The sequence below is a fragment of the Pteropus medius genome, unplaced genomic scaffold (genome assembly GCF_902729225.1).
Source record: "Pteropus medius unplaced genomic scaffold, Ma_sr-lr_union100, whole genome shotgun sequence".
NCBI classification, from domain to species: domain Eukaryota; kingdom Metazoa; phylum Chordata; class Mammalia; order Chiroptera; family Pteropodidae; genus Pteropus; species Pteropus medius.
This window is the reverse complement of record NW_024352947.1, coordinates 1,567,762-1,588,949: the sequence shown is the minus strand read 5'-3', so window position 1 is coordinate 1,588,949 and position 21,188 is coordinate 1,567,762. Positions and strand designations below refer to the sequence as shown.

General features: G+C 43.4%; 1 pseudogene; it reads left to right on the top strand.

Annotated features, from left to right (window-relative positions):
• Positions 1-9,218: 9,218 nt before the first annotated feature.
• Positions 9,219-9,337, top strand: LOC120592686 (uncharacterized; annotated as a pseudogene).
• Positions 9,338-21,188: the final 11,851 nt, after the last annotated feature.

Below are 21,188 nucleotides of genomic sequence, written 5' to 3'. Positions count from 1 at the left end.
AGGCTCGAGTTAGGCAGCAGAGGACTTCAGAATTCCTGGTGGGATGCTGATGGCTTCAGAAAGGAGCCTGGCGCGTAGTTTCAGGCAGTGCACATACTGCAGGCACTTCTCCGTTTAGTCATTATTTGTCACATTCTCATTGCATGCCGGCTAGATGTCACGGCTTCCAGGAGCCCGTGGACTAATAATCAGCAGTGTAGGAAGTGTTGGCGATTGGTAGCCACTCAGTAAATGTTTATTAAGTGAAGGAATGAGTAAGTGAGTGAGTGAATGTCATGAGAGGAAAAGTACTGGGTGCTGAGGAATCGTGAAAGGTGGGCACAGAACCCAGATGAGGGGCAGGAAGAGGGTGCGCTGGGAAGCTGGGGGAAGCATCGCAGCCTGATCCTGACAGGTGGCTGGAAGGCGGGGCTCAGGGCAGACAGGGCGGCCGTGGATGAGGTGGGGCATTACGGGTTCAGGGAGGACAGTGACCACAGGTGCTGACACGAGGGAACAAGTATGTTGGAGAAACTGCGGGCAGCTTAGTGCGACAGGGACATAGAACCAAGCAAGAGATTACAAAGGCTTAGGTACAGAAGCGAGCGCATGTGCAGTTTTGAAATTCGACGAGCATTCATAACAGCGAAGCGCCAGGCTCAGCACTAAGGCCTCTGCATGTTAACACTTCATAAAGTCCTCACGACAGTGTGAGGCGGACATTCTCATTCCTTATGATCGCCATTTTACAAGTGAAGAAACTGAAATGAGAGAATTTCAGAGGCGTGCGCCAAGTCACCTGGGTCTGATGTGTTATTAGTTGGTGCTGAAAGACATTTCACGAAACCCAACAACTTGGAAAGCCTGTACAGGAAAGAGAAGTTCTATAGTCCCTGTGAGCCACCCCCAGAGACCACTTCCCAAGGGGACTACGGGGCCACTGGCTGCACCAAGGCTGGCTTCGCTGGAACGTCATTGGAGAAAAATCATATAAGTCTTTCCAAACGAGACTTCCACGCCCTAGGTTAAACCTTTCTCTGGAACTTGAGTCTTAAATGCAAGACGTCTAACGTTACATAGGACTTAAATTACTCAATCAGGAGTACCAATGGCTAGTTCAGAGGTAATACAACTAAAATTCTCCAAGGCTGAAAGAGCAGAGTGGGGAAATAGAATATTTAGACTTAGCAGGACTTCTTAATTCTTAGGGGAAGTCTATGTATTAATAAAAAATTAGACGCCCAGCTTATACAATTTAAAAAACTTATTTCTAAGTTAATATTTAACTGCTAAAAATGAACATATGAGAAAAAATAAACAAATATTTATATAATATTAGAGCAAAGATAGCATAAAAGGTAAAGATTAATAAAATTAATGGAAAGTATATTCTCTAGGTTAAAAAAAAATGGTCACATTTCCAAAGAGGACGTACAGGTGGCCAAGAAGCACACAAAAAGATGCTCAGTGTCACTCACCATCAGCGAATGCAAATCAAACCACAACGAGATGTCACCTCCCTATCGATAATGGCTATTATCAAAAAGCAAGAGAGGACAAGCGTCAGCGAGGATGTGCAGAAAAGGAAAGCCTCGTGCTCTCTCGGTGGGAATGTAAAGTGGTGCGGCCACCGTGGGAAACGGTACGGAGGCGCCTCGAAAACCTCAAAGTAGAGCTACTGTACAATCTAGCAATTCTACTTATGGATATACATCCAAAGGAAATCAAATTGCTGTCTCAGAGAGATATCTGCACCCCAATATTCACACTAGGCAAGATATGGAAACAACCTGCGTCTGTTGACAGGTGAGTAAAGAAAATGAAGTATTATATATATATATATATATATATATATATATACATACATGCACACACACACACACACACATATGCCACATTTTATATAATATATACATATATATGTATATATATATATAAATACACACACACGCACAATGTGATATTATTCAGCCTTGAAAAAAGAAGGAAATCTTGTCATTTGTGACAACATGGATGAACCTGAAGGACATTATGTTAAGTGAACTAAGCCAGACACAGAGGACAGAGACCGTGAGCTCTCACTTATCTGTGATATGCATACATATGTAAAAACTGAACTCATAGAGGCAGAGGGTAGCAGGGCGGGGACCAGGGGCTGGGGCGGCGGGAGAACAGGCAGTTATTGCTGAGTGAGGTCAGAGCTTCAGTTTTGCAAGATGAGCAGAGTCCTGTGGGTGGACAGTGGTGATGGCTGCACGACAGCATGACTGTGCTTAATGCCACTGAGCTGTGCACTTAAAAATACTTAAGATGGTAAATTTACGTTATGTGTATTTTACCACAATAAGAAAAAATTGGTTAAACTTTAAATGTATGCAAAAAACTGAGAAAGAACATTTGCAACCTATTTGATATTTTTAAAAATTAATAAAAAATAAATGCATTCAAATGCAAAAAATGGGGCTAAAACAAGAATAGAGCATTTGTTACCAAAAAAAAAAGAGTAATATAAGGAATTCATGACCTGAAAAAAAGTTTGAACTCAGAATAAAAGAAGCTCCAATAAAAATAGGATACTCAGTGAGTCACTTTAATACATTATTAGTAAAATAGTAAATTCATTTTAAATTTTTGAAGAAAAATTTTGAATATTTAAAATGTTTACATGAAAATATGGGAGGCTGCAAACTACGCTGTCCATATAGGTTAATTTGGGGGGCTGGGGGGCACGTGGATAAGGGAGAGAAATGTCGCTGAAGGAGAGAGAAATCAAGTAAAAAGGAAAACAGGGCTGAGTTAAAATGTATGTGTGTGTAAACGCATGTGTGTACACACCCAGAGACAGACATATGCATATGCGTGTGTGTGTGTGTATGTGTACGTGTGAGGTAATGGGGGAGGAGGACTGGAACAGCCGTATAAAAACTGGGAAAGAATAAAGTTTAATTTCCATCTCATTTCAAAGACTTTTTTTTTAAAGTCCATCCATACATTTTTGACTTAGTAATTCCATTTCTGAGAAAATAAACAGAAATGTAAACAAATGTTTATCTGCTAGGATATTTATTTTAGCATTATGTGTCCTAATAAAAAAATCTAAAAATGAAATAAATGTACCACACGATGGCTTACAGTTAAATAAAATGTTGCACCTGTAGATGAAAGATGACCATGCAGCCACTGAAAAATCCCGGTTTAAAAAGTATTCACATGCGTAAGGAAGTGCTCCCCACATGATTGTTTAAAATAGATGCTAAACGTTACATAGTATTATCTCAGTTTTCTAAAAAAATATCTAGACATTTACATAAAAGATAAAGGGGAGGAAGTCTCACAAGATCTCATGAGTAGTTTCAAGAGGCCTGTTCAAAATTGTTTTTAAGTTTCTTCTATGTATATTATTTTTTAAAAATTGACAGAGGCTTTGTGCTCTATTTCTAATTTGCACACTGAAAGGCCATTAGGGACAACCATGTGCTCGTAAATTCAGAAACTTAGATGAAGTGGAAGCCAGTCAGCTGTGCCAGGTAAATTATGCTCATTATGTCATCATGATACATTCCTTGTAGAAGATGTAAACTTTGCCTTTTGTTACCTCACTGTTCAGGTATTAACTCTATAGTGGCATGGAAAACTTGAGACCTTCTGTGTATACCATATGGGATAGAGTTAAAAACGAATATAAATTATGAGAAAATCTAGGATTCTGTATTCCAAAAAACAAGTTCTCCAGGAAGATAAACGCTCGATTATGTTTTCTCCCGCCCTCCCTGGCCTGAGGGGGGCGTGCGGGAAGGCGAGGGCGGAGGCGTGAATCTTTGACATAGTCTGAGTGTCATGGGCCAGGGCTCTGGCTCCTGCTGCTGTCACACGTGCAGTTCCCCCAGCTCTGCCCACCGCCTTAGAAGCCAAGCCTTGTACATGGTGAGGCCCATGCGGTCATTGCTCGGCCTGCATTCCTCAGGCGGGCCCAGCACTGAGGTCTGAGCGGCGTTTGGCTCAGCCTCGTCTTACCGTTTTTCAGGCAACTCATTCGGTCTCTGCCTCCTCTGTGGTTCCCAGCGTGCTCTGTAGAGAAAAAAAAAAAAGAAAAGGTACGTTTCAGCAGAGGTGTATTACATGGAACATGATGAAGGTTTTGCTTTATATTAATTAGTTTTTTTCCCCTCTAAATTAGACTTTCTTTGATTTGGCCGGAAAGTGCAGTCTGGAAATTAAAGGATGCTTTAATCTATTCCCCTGAGAGTTAAGTCAGCATTATGCATCTAGAGCTACAAGCGGAGGAAGCCAGGTGTGGCCTGCACGCCGAGGGCATTTTGGCGATCTAGTAACTACTCACAGTGAGTCCTGCATGAGGGCATCGTTCCGGCATAAATTCTCGGAGCATCAGTAGTTCATGGGCCTGGTTAATAACACCAGTGACACGCGCACTTAAGAAAAACCCAACTCAATACAAGTAGCATGAAATTAGGGCAGAGGTGTTTTCAAGAACATGTCCAAGTGCACGTTACGCAAATTCATAACAGGGGAACACTAATTAAATGCAAGGCTTTGACTGCTAGGACTCCCTCAGATGACAAGCTGTCATGTATTTCCTGGCTGAACATTTGCATAACTGTTCTTAATTTCCCCTAATGAAACTCGGAAATCAAGAATCATATCATGAGACTGAAAAAGCAAAGCCTTCAAAACGATCACCTTGCGATTCAATCCATCTGGTCATCAGTGTCAGGAGCGAGACAATGAGGCGTGTGTGACAACTGGGAAACAGAATAGGGGCCCGTGTGGCCGCCAGAGAGGCAGGTCTCCCACTCGGGTGGTGGGCAGGTCTAGGTCTGGGGTGCTGAAGGGCTCCCAGGGGAGCACAGACAACCGTCTAGGGAAACCTCTGTGGTCGTACGCAAAATACTGTATCTGGGCGAGAAACTTAACTTCCAGGAAATGCTCCGAGGGCTCGTGTGCTTGTGGGAACCTCAGTGGCACTGTGGGGGTGGCCGAGTCTGGAGCGGAGGTGAGCGCGGGCGACTGTGCAGGCGGAGGTTCAGCCTAACCCTGGGTGGGACGGGGGTGCAGAGAGCAGTGCAGCCCCTGCCCTCCCTGGCACTAACTGGAAGTGCCTCGGGCACATTCTGGTGACTCTTCTAAGAAGCACAGCCATCGTAGTCCTGTCTGTGACCTGTCCTCGTCTGTCACATTGTGTTGTTTCCAGGCACTCCGGCCATCGTGCAGCTGCCAAGGTTGGTGTGTCTGGGTTACAGGGAGCTGTCTCCTGCTTGGTGAGCCCGAAGTACCAGAGATGTCACCTCCCCAGGCGCCTTCCCGACCCTCAGCTGGGATAATTCTGAGATATAGTTCTCTACCACCTCCCAGAGATCCCTCTTGGGGTTCAGCCCCCCAAGCCCACCATGGTGGCCGGCTTCATAATGCCATCACTCATCCCAAGGTCACTTCCCCACCATCCTACTGGTCTTCTCTGCATCTCCCCAAAAACCACTTGGACTTGACCCCTCGTCTTAGGGGCTCGCTTGTGGATGGAGACCAGCCAAGCCCCAGGCAATGGTCACTCTTTCGCAGCCACCACATGTCCTGGCCACCCTCCTGGAGGAGGGAATTAGCTGCAGGAGCTTCTAGGGATCACAGCAGTGGCAGGGTGGCAGCTGAGCTCCCCGAAGAAGCTGCCGAGGTGGGTGTCAGTCATCCTCGGAGGTGGCTTGGTTGTCGGCCAGCGGGGCCCAGCCCCCTCCTGCGCCCTAACTTGCAGGGTGTGTCCTTTCTAGTCTGGGCTTCCTAGGAGCAGTCCTCCGGGTGCTGCCCCGACTTGCATCCATGAACGCCACGTCTGAGGTCCCCGGGCTGTGAGCAGAGCAGTGGTGGCCCAGCCCTCAGAAGACTTTCCAGGAGCCAGCTTCTGATTTGTGGCCTTACTCTTCCACCGAGGCGTCTAGGCTTCTTGTGTAGAGCAAGCCCAGCCCTCCTGCTCCCTCTGCTGTGGCAACCTCAGCCCCCGAAGGCAAACGTCGGCCCGTGGAAAGAGAACTGCGACTGGACACAGAACGTCTGGGTTCGTGTTCCAGGTCCAGCCGTGAGACCTTCTGCAGATCAGCCAACCTCTCTCACCTTGGTTTTCTCATCGGTAAAATGGGCAAAATTAACAAAATCGTACCTGTCTCACAGGGTAGTGATGCCCATTAAGAGAGGTGGATGGTTATAAAGGTATCTTTAAAGGCAAATTAATTCTACTGAGATAGTATTTTTCACGTATCAGGCTAGCAGAGATAAAAATGTCTGACAATGCACTGAGCTGGTGAAAATGGGGAAAGAGAACCCTCATGCATTGCCACTTTCCTGAAGGGACAGTTGGCAAAACCTTTCAAAATTACAAAGTCACACATCCTTCAACCTGGCAATTCCGCTCACCAGAATGTGCTTTCAGAGATGCTCATTCATGTGAGCATGACTACACACACACACCCACACACATCCATGGAGGATGTGAATATGAATCACGGCATTGTTTACAATAGAAAAAAACTTGAAACAACCTAAATAGCCATCAAAAGAAGATGGTTTAAGAGTCAGTTCAGTGGCCCAGTGGAATTCCATGGAATTGTTAAGAAGAGCAAACCACTCCACAGACTCTGATACAGCGCCGCCTTGGGAATATAGCGATAAATGAAAAAGCCAGTTGCACAACAGTGTATAGTTTGCAATAATTTGTGTAAGAACAATTTCACATATGTGCAAACAGCACCTCTAGAAGGATACGCAAAACACTGTTGGCATGGAGCCCCTGGTGGGGGAATCACGTAGCTGGGGGGCAGAGAGTTGAGGGGTCTTATGTTCTTCCACGTACCTATATATACCTTTTGAATCTCATGCCTTCTCGCAGTTTTGCCTACCCAAATATCGTTCATAAAAATCTAGAAGGTGTGTGTACAACGTGCAGTATTATTAGCTCTAGTTATCAATGTAAGTAAAAACTGATAATAGAGTTTGCGAAGCAAAATCCTGCAGCATAAAATCCCAGACTTGTGTAGAAGGCTGCCTGGCACCAGGGAGAACCTGGCCGCCACCCCCTTATGGCACCACAAAGCACTGAGGCCCTGAGACTCTCCTCAGTCTCAGTCCACGGGGACCTGAACACCAAAGCGGCTTGATACCATCACCAGGGTCTTCTATTATAAAATTTTTGAATACAGAAAAGTTGAAATAACTTTACATTGAACACCTATATGGATTCAGCAATTAAAATTTCTCTACTTATATACCTATCCATCTCTCTTTCGCTCTATTCAACCACCAATCCATCTTATGTTTATGCATTTCAAAGTCGAAGCCATCAGACACTCCTTGAAAATCTTCAGCATGCATATCATTAACTAAAATTTCATATTTGCTCATCGATTTTTTCTTTTGAGCTAAATGGATATAAATAAAATGCATGAATATTTTGTGTATCACTTGAACCTCAAACCTCTATCAAGACACAATACTTCACCTTCTATTCAGAAAGCACCCTTGTACCCCAGTAACTCTCCATCTCCGTTCCCTCAAAGTTTTGCTTTTTGTCTGGTATTTCTCATAATAGACCCATACAGGATAGCGCGCTTCTGACATCCATCCACAGCGTGGCGTGTATCACTAGTCCATATCATTTGTGGCTGAGTGTTCCATAGTAGGAGCTGACGACAGGTCTGTTGATTGGCACTGAAGCTATTTCCGGTTTGGGGCTATTGTAAACAAAGTTGCCAGGAACAGTCTTGTGCAAGCCTTTCATGAACAAATATTTTCACTTCTCTTTGATAAAACCTAGGGGTAGAATTCGGGAAATGTGAAGTTTTATAAGAACCCAATGGGTGTGTACTATGTTACACACCCAGCACAGTATCTGAGAGTTATGTGCGGCATTGCTAGGTTTTTGCTGTTGGTTAATGTTAAACAACAATGTTAAACGAACAGTAGCATCTCATTGATGTTAGCAAATAGAATCAGAACGTAAAAAGGATAACATCACTTAACCTCGCTTCTTGTAACCTTGCTAAACTCATGATTGGTTCTATTCGTTGTTTTATGGTTCTTAGACTCTTCTATGTGAATAGTGATGCCATATGAAAATAGACACTATTTTGCTTGTTCCTTTCTGAACTTCCTGTCTTTTGTTTTTCTTCCATTACCACTTTCCCAGCTGTCTTCTGGAGCGTGCCCGTGCTATCAAGAGAAGGTGATGTTGAGCGTGCCAGTGTGACACCTGCATTCAGCATATGTTTACGGTTTGGTGGGGGTAGACTTTGCAACATTCTAGCTAAAATTAGTTTCAGAATATCTACAAATAATACTGTATGCTCTCTGCGGAGCATTATCTGCTGGAATAATTAAGCATTGGTTGTATTTTTAAATAAGACACTCAAATTTCAAAAGTAGGGTTCATGTTTCCATTTAATCTCTGAGGCAATTAGAGAATATCTTTACTTTGATCAACTTATTCTAATTTTAAGTATGCATATAAAATATAATAAAAGTTACCATTTAGTGAGTGTCTTATGTGTACCATTTCTAAACCTAGCAATGGGCTGGTGAAGCAGACATTGTTCCTAATTTAAAAGTGAGGAAACAGATTCAGAAGAATTAACTGACTTCTCTGAGGCTCGACAACTGTATCAATACAGAATACACTGTTTAAAAGGGACCCTGCCAAGGGCTTCAGATTCAACTCAATTTTCAACGACGGCAGGAAATTCAGAAGTGGGCCGTCCAGGGCTCATGCAGCTGCTCGGTGATACCATCAAATATTTGGGCTCCATCTATTTTTAACAGTAAAATTTAAGAATTAGCTTCGAACCTTTGTCATTGTCATTAAAATAGAGGTGCTGCGATGCCAGCATTGAACCCACGTTACAGACAGAAAGAAGAAAGGGAGAAAGGCAAAGGACAAGGACATGTCTTCACGAGGCTTTGCCTTTTCCTAATAAAAACTCTGAATGAACTAGGAAGAGAGAATTTCCTCACCGTGGTAAAGGCCATCTACAAGACCCACAGCAACAGTGAAAGACTGAATGTTTTCTTCTCAATATCTAAAAAAGACAAGGCCATTTGTTCTCACCACTTCTATTCGGTGTTGTCGTGGAGGTTCTAGCTAGGCCAGTTAGCTAAGAAAAAAGGATTAAAAGCCATCGGATTGGAAAGCAAGAATTAAAACTATCTCTATTTGCAGATGACATGATCTTGTTAATAGAAAGTCCGTCTACGGCCATACCACCCTGAACATGCCCGATCCTGTCTGATCTCGGAAGCTAGGCAGTGTCGGGCCTGCTTAGTACTTGGATAGGACACCACCTAAGAAGACCAGGTGCTGTAGGAATAAAAAAAAAGAAAGAAAAAAAGAAAAGAAAATCCTAAGGAATTTACTAAAAATCCATTAGAATAAACGAGTTCAGAAAAATGGCAAAATACAAGACATACATATAAAAATCAGTTGCATTTCTACATACTTGCAATGAATGACCTGAAAATGAAATTAAGAAAACTTGTATTTACAATAACAAAAAGAATGAAATATGTAATAATAAATTTAATAAGGGGGCATGTAAAACTTAGATGCCGAAGTCTACAAATTGTTGAAAGAAATTACAGAAGATCTATATAAAAGGAAAGACACCTCATGTGCATGAATTAAAATACTCAGTATTGTTAAGATGGCAACACTCCCCAAATTTATCTACAGATTCAATGCAATTATCAAAAACTGCTTTTTCTGAAGAAACTGACAGGCCTTCCTAAAATTCATATAGAAATTTAAGAGACCCAGAAAAGCCAAAACTATCTTTAAAAAGAAGAACAAATTTGAAGGACTCACAGTTTCTGATTTTAAAACTTACTACAAAGCTACAGTCACAGGGTATGGCCTAAGGACAGACATACGGACCACTGTAATAGAACTGCGAGTCCAGAAATATCCTCTTACATGTATGGTTGATTTGTTTTCAACAAGGATGGCAAGAAAATTCAATAGAGGAAAGAAAATTCTCTTAAACAAATGGTGCTGGGATGAATGGGTGTCTACATGCAAAAGAATGAAGCTGAACCCTTTTCCCACACCATGCACAAAAATTAACTCAAAATGGGTCATGACATCAATGTAAGGTTAAAACTATAAAACTCTTACGAGACACATATGAGTAAATCTTCATGAACTTGGGTTAGGCAAAAGCTCAAGTAACCCAAAGCAGGAGTAATCAAAGAAAGAAGAGACAAAGTCGCCTTAAAAAAATTAAAACCCGGTGCTGCAAATGATATCAAGAAAGTGAAAGGATAACGCGCAGAATGGGAGAAAATATTTACAAACTGTTGTATCTGATAAGCGATTTGTAGCCACAGTATGTAAAGAACTTGTAAAACTCAATAATAAAAAGATAATCCAATTAAAAATGAATAAAAGATCTTAACGGACATTTTTCCACATAAGATATACAAATGGGTGATAAGCACATGAAAAGATGCTTAATATCATTAGTGATTAGGGAACTACAAATCAAGAGCACAGTCATCTCATTTCACTCCCCTTAGAATGGCTATGATCAGACAGACAGACAGCGGTGTAGGCCAGGTGTGCAGAGGGCAGAGCCCCCATGCACGGCAGCGGGGAGTGCGGACCAGCGAGGCTGCCTGGACAAGTTTCGCAGTCCTTTGAAACGTGAAACGTGGAGGACCCATAGGACCCACAATTGCACTCCCAGGCACACATCCCAAGAATTAAAAACCTATGTTCAAACAAAACCCTGTACACAAATATCCATAGGAGCATTTATTCACAGTAGCCAAAAAGTGGACACAACCCGAATGTCCATCGACTGATGAATGGATAAATAAAATATGATATAGCCATCTAATGGGAGATTTTTCAGCCATAAAATAGAACGAACTACTGATTTATGCTATTACATGGATGAGAATTTAATAAATTATGCTACTTGAAAGAAACGAGACACCAAAAACCACGTTATGGGATTCTATTTATATGAAATGTCCAGAAAAGGCAAATCTGTAGAGACGCAGAGCAGACTACCAGTCTAGGACTGGCGGTGAGGGGGTGGGGGAGGGGAACGTGAAGTGACTGCCCGTGGGTGTGGGGTTTCTTTCTGGCTGACGAAATGTTCTAAAATTACATTGCTGTGATGGTCGCACAACTCCAAACACACTAAAAATCACTGAATGGCGCTCTACAGATGGGTGAACTGTATGATATGTGAATTATATCTCAGTAAAGCTGTTAAATATTAAGATAATATTGTCTGAGAACAGTAACATGATAAAGTTAACTTATATGCATTCCCATTATTAGGAGCAAATTATTAGGGGTAAATCTGCATCCAACATTCCATGTTTCAAAGACGCCGGAAACCAGACGTCGTTAGCATGAGGGAAGACTGGTAAACACAAGCATGTCCACAGCTCTGGGCGCTGACTGGTTTCGGCTACGACATCTACAGAAATTCACTGAAAGCAGCATATTTAAAATAATAACACTGACCTACATTCTCTTCGCCTAGCTTTTTACGATCGTAAATCCATTTGATAACTTTTACTCTGACACACTGATCCTTCTGCAAGCGCACGCATAGTCGAGTCGAACTCCTAAGTGTTTCTCTGGGCTACTATCATGTATTATATTACAGAGTCAAAAACTTCACAGCATCTCCGCCCCAGAAGAATGCGCTCTTCCTACAGACACAGAGCTGTAATCAGACACCTGCTGCTGTGTCTTCTAATTCCTAAAACTATGATAGCGCGATTTGTGTTTTATTTTCATCTCTCTGCTTGGAGTAGATGCAAAATGGAAGGAACTGAAAACGCAGTCCATGGAAAAGCCTAGCAGGATGCCTCGGCGGATGCACCATTACCTGTGCAGGTTCATTCTTAAAACTCTCTTGGAAATGGCCGGTTTGGGGGGGCGGTGTGGGGGGGTAAGTAAAGGATGACATGACGTCATAACAGAGATTGCTGCAAAACAGTGGCCAGAAGCCAGAAGCATGAAGCATCCGACTGGAAACAGACGTTTTTGTCCCTTAGCAGATGCTGTTTCAGTGAAAGATCTTGATTCTCATCTTATCGCGAAGACTGCAGTGTGTGTGGACGGAATCAGCCGTCAGGCACTCGGGGCTCTCTTTGGGGAGGGTTCTGGACCTCCCGCAGGAATAGATCCCAGAGATGTACAATTTGGGTCACACTTTACAAAAATGTTGGGTCGTACTTTTTTCTAGGTTACAGAGATGAATCAAAATTTCTTAAACCTCAAGGAGGAACAAATAAGTGGCTTAGAGAGTGACCCCCACGATGTCATCTTTAGAAGAGCGAGGCAATTCTTGCTATTAGAGAAAACGTGTTTCTGATGACCTCACCCTAAAGCGAACCCCTATTCTCTCAGGCTCTGCTGACCTACGTGAGTGCAGAGCTGCCCAAAAAACGTTTGTCACCGTCTGACTCCAGTGAAATGCCACACGGCCAGCTCGACGGTGGTGGTCACTAGCCCTTTAAGTGCTTCAGTACTACAGACGGAATAAGCCGGGGTAGCTGGGACAGGGAGCAGGTGGGATCTTAAACTGCCTGAGCGTGTGGCCCGTCCCTCCTGGGGACGCACGCACGCACGCGCTCCTTGTGGACCCCTCGTTCCCCAGTGATCCAACACTCTCCCCGTCGCTCCTGGTCAGTGCGAGACCGCTGTCCTCCCGTCCAATCTCCGCCTCCTTCCATGACAGCATCCCACCCGTGGTTGCCTGGCGCACTGCGCCTGTGTGTTACGTGAAAGGAAAGCAGTGTAATGAAACCCCGTTGTCACAGCGCCCTGAAAAGGTATTGTTTCTAAACTCTGTGACTCCAGAGGCCCTTTCCTTCTTAGTCTCCTCCCAGCTGCAGGTTCCTTTCAAGGATGGGTGTGCCGTGCTCAGAACAGGTCCTAGGAGGAGATGCTGTTGAGGGGAGGTAGGGACGGAGAGGCAGCTCCTTGCTCCTTCCAGTTCTTGAGTGGGCTTTATTTTTTTCTAAGTACTGAGGATTACAAGATGATATTGGTCCACCACTCGGTCTCCAAGTCAGTGATTCATATTTTAGATTTTTATTACAGCATCACCTTACCTTACCAGCTAGGTAGTTGTGTGTAACCAACCACCGCCACCATGAGTACAGTGAAGTAGCCACTGTTTATCGAGTTCGTGAGTCTGTGTGGTGACCGGCAGCTCTGATGGCTGAATGCTCACGCACCTCTGGGCAGCTGCCGGTTCAGCTAGTGATGGCCAGTCGAGCTGGGCCTCTGTGCTCCGCATGCTCCCACCCTCCACCAGGCCGGCCCAGCTTGATAACAGGGCGGTGGGGCTCGGTTGTCGGAGAGGGAGCAGACACACACAGAACCTCTGCAGATCTCACCTGAAAATGCTACCTCAGTTCCGCTGCACTTCCACTGGTCAAAGCAAGAGATGATTCTAGCCCAGAGTCAAGGGGTAGAGAGATAAGCTCTTGACAGCACAAGCTGCAACGTCACACAGCAACAGGACACGAGTACAGGGGAAGCAACGAAGCAGCCATTGCAAGGAGTGAGGAGATAGCAAATTGTCACTCGACTTCCAGAGACCCTGCTTGTTCTAAGGGGTTTTGTTTGTTTGTTTGTTTGTTTGTTTTTTGAAGGGCTTTCAGTTCCAAATATTTAGAATTAGAGCAAGTTCATCGCCGTCATCTTAGAGTCAGTGTGGCTTAATGAAGCGCAGGAGCGCATCTTCATTAAGTCCAGACTGTTGAGAGCAGGAGGCAGAGTAGAGTGGCAGCCACTGTCAGCGTCTCGTGAGAGCCTGGAGGTCAGGGACGATCCCTATGCCCCTAATGCCCTCTCCAGGTGCCTCCTCCAATGACATTATATAAACACAATATTCATCACTTCCATTTACGATAAATGCTCTATCACTAGACTCTAATTACTGGATTGTAGAATACCAGTGTCTATGCCAGATTCACTCAACTACAATTGTATCATTTATTTCAACATGAAGCTCTGTTTATAGATACTCAGTCTTCAAAATCTGTTACTCTTGTAGCCTGATTGTCCTTTCCCACTTAGACACATTAGAGTAAATACTGGCTGTAGAGCCGATGCAACTCACGGATGCGCAAACCCAAACCCGCATCGGGCACCTGGTCAGGGTCAGCGCAGCCTCCCAGTTAGGGTCACCAGATTTAGGAAATTAAACCCACGCCAAATGTTGCATGGGATACACTTACGCTAACGCACTGTGCATTGTTTATCTGAAGTTCAACTTTACTTGGGCGTCCTGGTTTGTATCTGGCCACCCCATGTGAGCGGGGACAGTCAGAGGGAAGCAAAGCCCGGGCACAGGGAAAGCTGCACCTGAGGAAGACAGTGGCAAATTTACTGTGGCAATAAGAGGGACCGACCCAAATTGTATTATAATGACAATATAGTCAGAAGAGAGAGCATTCTGAAAAAAATAATTCTTTTTCATGGATTAGACATTAGAAAAAGATCTGGCGGTAGGTTTGATTCTGTTACCAAGTTTTTATGTGACTCAGGAAAATTAACATTTTCCCAGATATGAGGACATGGCGATGCATAGTTATCGCGGTGAGTATGTGGAACCAGACGAACTCCTAAGCCGGAAACTCCTGCTTTGTATACGCAAGGAACTGTGTCGCCACGTCCGAACTCCGCTCCACTTCCTCCCCGTTCCTGTTACATCCGTTGCTTCCGCTTCCCCCACAAAGATCCTGCGGAAGTTACTTTGCAAGCACTAATTTCCACGATCGACACTGAGGTCGCTACAGCTCAGACTAGACTCCGCCGTAATGTCTGGGCTGCGTCCATCGGCCCACACCCCCTCCTGCCGAGGCGAGTCCCCACTTCGCTGCGCATAGGAGAAGCACCTTCGCTCGGCACCCCACACATCCGTTCGCCTCGCAAACATCATTCCACGCCGGCCACGTGCTGGTCGTGCAGGGTGGCGGGTTACCCAGCCCCCCTCTCCGTCCTTCCCCACATCCACCTCCAGTGGGAGGGGTCGAAGGCAAACCATCTCTCCCACAGAGCTGCCATTTATGTGACCAAGCACAGGCATCTCACGCCGACGCTAGCTGGACACAGTTCACCTGTGGGGAGGAAACGGTAACTTTCCTCTCCCCGCCTCGGTTCTCGACTGAGACCCCTGCGATGAAAGACAGATGGACAGAGACGGAGAAAAGCAAACGGGAGTTTGTTAACGTGTCTTCCTCATGTATATGTGGGAGGTTCCCAGGAAAAATGAGTGACTCCCTGAGGTGGCTTCGAATTCTGGCTTAAATATCATCTTAATAGGGAAAGGGGAGGGGAGGTGTAGGCCTCTAAGGGGAGAGAAAATGATTTCTAGGAAAGATAGGATAAGTAGGAAGTATGATGGTATGTGACAGAGTTTGTCTTATGTGGTGTTGACTTCTAGTCCCCTCCCCTGTGATCCATCTGTCCTCCCTGGCTCATGAAAGTCCCCAGGAGGGCACCTATGATGACTGAGTTCCTTTTGGGGGATTTGTCCTCAGGCAGATAAGGGGAGTCCAGAGAAAGCTCTCCCTGCATTCACTGTTCTCCAAGTGCCCACAGCTCAAAACAATCAATATGCCAAAGCAGCGTATTTTGGAGTGGTTGGTCCTGAACCGCAGTCATATCTTGGGGCGACATGTTCTGTCACCCTTCACGTGCTACCTCATCAGCATGTTTGGCTTTCTCATCTGACTGGATTTAGAACTTGCTTTTATTAGTGTCACGGTTCATCGCTATTTAAGTTTAGTCCAAAAGGAAAAAAATGCTTATTTGAAGATAAAAATAAAAACTCCCAATTTGGCAACGAGGTAATAGAGTTCAAAGACGTCACCTTGATTCTGTTTTAAAAAGTAAAGGAGGCAGCAAAAATATGATGATTCCTTTATTTCTGGCATGCTACTCATACACGGTCAGCTTTGAAGATTTTCCAGTATGCATTTTTAAGAGAAAAGCACAATAAATATTTCCTCAAGTGAAAAGTAAACCTTAAGTTTTCAGGAGGAAATATCCATGAAAGAAACCACTCAGCTATCCACATCATTAATAAGAGCTCTGTTGGCATGAAAAGTATAATATTATTTATCTCAGAGCAACATCCTGGAATAGGAACCGGCAAAGGTTATAGAGTTGAATATGATCCTAATTAATTGGAGTCATATTCTAGAATTCAGTCAAAGAGAAGTATAGCTGGAGATATAATGTTTTCTGTTCACGAAGGAGAGATAGGGTCCCAAATAGATATTGGCTAATATTAAACGTCAGAGTCAGGTACTGTTTCAAGAGCTTTATATACATTAACTCATTTTATTCTCCCGATGACCTTATGACCTAGGAACTATTATAGATGAGGAAGCTGGAGCGCAGACCCCACAGCTAAATGCGGCGGGGCCAGGATGGAGGTCTCTGTGGTCCAGATCAGGATGCAAACGTGGGCTCTACACTCACTCTGTGTCTTAAATTAAGTCGCAGGTTGGGACTACAATGGTGACTTATATTTGAACTCCTCCCGCAAATAGTAATTAGCAATGCCGGGTAAAAGCCTGGAAACAGCTATGGGAAGGCAGCGATGAGCAAAGGAAGCAAGCTGACAGTGGACAAGTGGACAGAGTGCCATCGGGGCAGGACCACGTCCGCGAGACGCACTGAGGACAGTTCCCGGTCTGCACAGCCTCTGGCAGAGCTCAAGCAGCGAGATCCAGTCACATTTCCAGGAGGTGCTGCCCTGAGGGGGGAAATCCTGGAATAGAAAAAAGCTGTAGAAAGGGGAGCCCCGAATCCTTGGCTGCACCTGAACTTGCCGTGTGTGGCTGAGTCAGAGAATTTACTCTGAACGGCTGAGCTGGCTGTGTAGAGATTTCGGCATGACCCGTACTAAAGAGACTAAGTTTGGGTTTGTATCCAGCTCTGTTAGAGGGACATGGAAAATACATCTTGCTTATCACTGGACACTGGAGGGCCATGTTTTCAGAGTAAAGATCTCAGCTGAGCCTACCCTAACATTAAAGGCAAGAAAGGAAGAGACCTACTCTAACCAAACCTAAAGGCAAGAGTCTACACAGAATCAAAGGTTTCTATGAGTCTGTCACTGAGATAGAGCCCATGTTGGGCTGCAAAATAAGTCTCAGTAAACCTGAAGGGACTGGAAACCAGCATCAGATTACAATCAATAATATTAGGATAACTAGCATATCCCTAAGGGTTTGGCAATCAAGCGATACCATTCAAAAAAGCCCACAGGTCAAAGAAGAAATTGCAAGGGAAATTTAACAAAGACGTCACACAAGCATTATGCTTAAGAAAGCTGATATAGGTATAGTAATACTAAACAGTGTAGGAGCCAAGACATCGAGGGGCCTTTAATAACAATGACAGGCTGGCTTCGTTAAGAAGAAACAAGAGTCTGATGTGCCTATGTGTTTAATTAGAGCCACACAGCATAATTAGCAGAACTAAAGGGAGAAAGAGACAATCATGATTGGATAGTTTGAAATGAATGAAAATTAAAGTATAATATGTCAAAATTTTGTGGGATACAATTAAAGCAGTGTTTGAAATGAAAATTATAGCATTAAATGCCCACCTTTAAAAATATAGGTAAAAATCTAATGATCTAAGTTTTTTATCTTGAGAGGATTTTTAAAAAAAGAATAGATGAAACTCAAGGGTAGTGGGAGAAAGGAAACAAAAGTCAGAGCAGAATCAATGAAACAGAAAATGGGACTAACAAAAGAGGAAAATGTTTAAGCTGAAAGCTGGTTTTTGAAAAGATCAGTAAAATTAAAAATCTTTAGCGAGACTGATCAAGATGAAAGCGGTGTGGACATAAACTACCAAGATCAGGAATGAAAGAGGGGACAGGACCATGGCCCTCCAGGTCTTAAGAGGATAACAAAGGACATAATGAAAAACTTCATGCCAGTCAATTTGACATTTCAAATGAATTGAACATCATCATCACATGGGATTTATCTAAAGATGCAAGGTTGATTCAACATTTAAAAATTCATGTAATTAGACATATTAATATGCCAAATATGAGAATGAAGGAAAAGCATAGGATCATGTCAACATATACAGACATTTGGAAAAGAATTCTCAGAGAGGATAATGAAATGCTTCAGCAAGTGGGAATAGTAGGACTTCCTCGCTTTTGTAAGAGCCTCTGTGAGAATCTACAGCACCGTACAGATTGCTGAAGGCAAGGAATAAAATTTCCCTCTACTCTTCTGAGTTCTGAGTTCTTGTAACGCTAGATAGATATCAAGAGAAAAACAAACAGAAGTTTACTAACACGAATACCTCATGTACACAGGGGAGATGCCCAGGAAAAAATGAGCAACTCTCCAAGGTGGTTCAGAATTTAGACTCAAATACCATCTGAATAGGGAAAGACGGAGAGAGATGTGGCCTGTCAGGGGGAAATAAGTGATTTTTAGGAAAGATGAAGGGGTCCTAAGAAGAAGAAGTGGGGAGGTATGAGATCGGTGACAAAGTCTGTCTGGCATGCTGTTGAAGGAACTCCCGAGGGGGGCATCTGTGACAACTGGGTTCCTTTTGCAGTATCTTAGGCAGCTAAGGGCAGTCAGAGAAAGTCGCTCTCTTCATTTGCTGTTTTCAAGTGCCTATGGCTCAAAGTAATCAATATGCCAAGATGACATATTTGGGGGTGGCATATTTTGCTACCATCGACGGTGAGCTATGGAATGCTCTCTTCCATAGATCAGGAAAGGGCAAGCATGTTGAATCCTGCCGTTTGTGTTCAATATCGTAAGGAGGGCATAGTGCAATAAGGCAAGGGAAATAAATGAAAGCCATTAAGATTAGAAAACAGAAGTAAAACTGTCTATTCACAGATGACGTGGTTATGTGCATAGTAATGCGAAGGAATCTACAAAGCGACCACTAGAAATAACAAGTGAATTTAACAAATTTGCATGATCTAAGGTCACTATACAAAAATCTATTGTACTTCAACATAATAGACACAAACAATCAGAGAATAAAATTTAAAAATAATTTTTATAAGAATATAAAAATATTAAACATCTAGGAATAAATTTAACAAAAGAAGTGTAAGACCTACATGCTAGAAGCTACAAAGAACTGCAGAAAGAAAAATTTTAAAAGCTCCGAATAAATGGACAAATATAACAGGTTCATGGACTAGAAGACAATTCTTTTACTATGTCGGTTCTCCCCAAACCTACAAGTCCAACGCGGTCCCAAACTTATCCCCAGCAGCAACTTTATAGCTATTGACACGCTCATTCGGAACTTTATGTGGAGATGCCAAGATCATAAATTAGCTAAACAGTCTTGAAAAATAAAAAAATGACTTACTTCATCTAATTTCAAGACTCATTATAAATCTACAGTGTTCGAGACAGTGTGACATTAGTATAAAGAGAGAGTCCAGGAATAAACTCACATATTGAAAAACAATTCATTTTCAACAAAGATATCAAAACAATTCAATAATAAAAGTCTTTTCAACAAATGGAGCTGAAATAACTAAATAAACACATAGTAAAACACGAACCTTGACGCCCGCTTTACACTATTTGCAAATATCGGTTTGAGATGGATCACATGCTTAAACATAAAGCCACAGAGCTTTTAAAAGAAAACAGAAGATCTGTACAATCTGGAGTAAGCATAAATTTCTCAGACAGGCTCTTGAAACCATGAAAGAAAAAAAAAACAGTCAATTGGACTTCATCAAACTAAAAGTCTTTCTTTCCAAAGCCACACTTAAGAAGATGAAAGGTGAGAGACAGACTTAAAAAAACATTTCAACACATAATCTGACATAGTTAACCAGAATAAAGAACTCCTATAAATCAACATTAAAAGGGCAAACAACCCAATAAAAATTAAGCAAAAAGACAGACACATCACAAAAAATATGAAAACGTCTATAAGCACGAGAAGAGATGCTCAGAATTATTAGTGATCATGAAGATGCTAAGTAAAACTGGCATGAGATACCAGTGCCCGACCACCAGAACGGCAAAAGAAACATACGAACGAAAACCTGATCATGTCCAGTGTTCATGGGATGGAGAACGAACAGAATCCTCACACTAGCTGGAGTGTAAAATAATACAACCGCTTTGGAAATTTTGGCCGTTTGCAAAGTAAGTTAACCACATATCTACCCAGCAGCCCAGAGATTCTACTCTTGTGTATTCCTTTAAAAGAAACTAAAGGACACATCCTTGAAAAGACTTGTAGAAGAATATTTATATAGCCAAAAATTAGAATTCACCTGAATGAACATCAGCAAGTGAGTATATTTCACATGTGATCCTTCTCAGTGGTAAAAAGGAACTTCCAACACGACGAATCCCGAGTCACTGTACCGTGTGAAAGAGAGCAGGCAAAACTCAGCCCACATGTTTGATTCAATTTATAAAAAGTTCTAGATCAGGCAAAACTGAGCTATATTTTAGAAAACAGAACGGTAGTCAACCTGAGCGAGGGGATGCACCGCCGAGCCCGTGGGGGGACTCGCTGGGGCCGCGGATAGTGTCCTTGTCTTTATCGGGGTGGCGGCTGCACAGGTGTATGCATGAGTCAAACTCAATGTGGGTGCACTTGGTTACATTTCAGTCTGACCCCTACACGCTACACGTGTAAGAGTTACGTTAATAAAAGCTGCTGCTTCTATCACAGTCTCTGTCTTGAAGCACATGCATTCACTAGCTTGAAGATGGGGTGGAGACCCCTAAGAGCTCAGACATTTGGGGCTCAGAAAAGAGCACAGTGGCTCTGGGACACCCACACGTGGCCCTGCTGTCACAGTCAACCAGCAGACACTCTTACCTGCCGGTCAGCAGCTCAGATCGGCTCTATTTATTATCCAGTTCCCGCGAGGGGCAAATCTCTGCTGGGCCGAAGCAGAGCCGAAGCCAGAACGCATCTCTCTCTCCCACCGGCGCTGGCCCATCCTGTCCCCCACCCGCACCTGCCCTTGTCGCCTCTACACGGACACGCTAACCCCTCAGTTCTTGGTGTCTGCTCTTGCAACTCTAGGGGCGCTAAGGAGGCTCCAGCGATTTCTTTACTAACTCTGTGTCCCATGACGTATTCCTCATGGAAGAGAATATTTTAAGTAAACAAATGTATAAATAATAAGTAC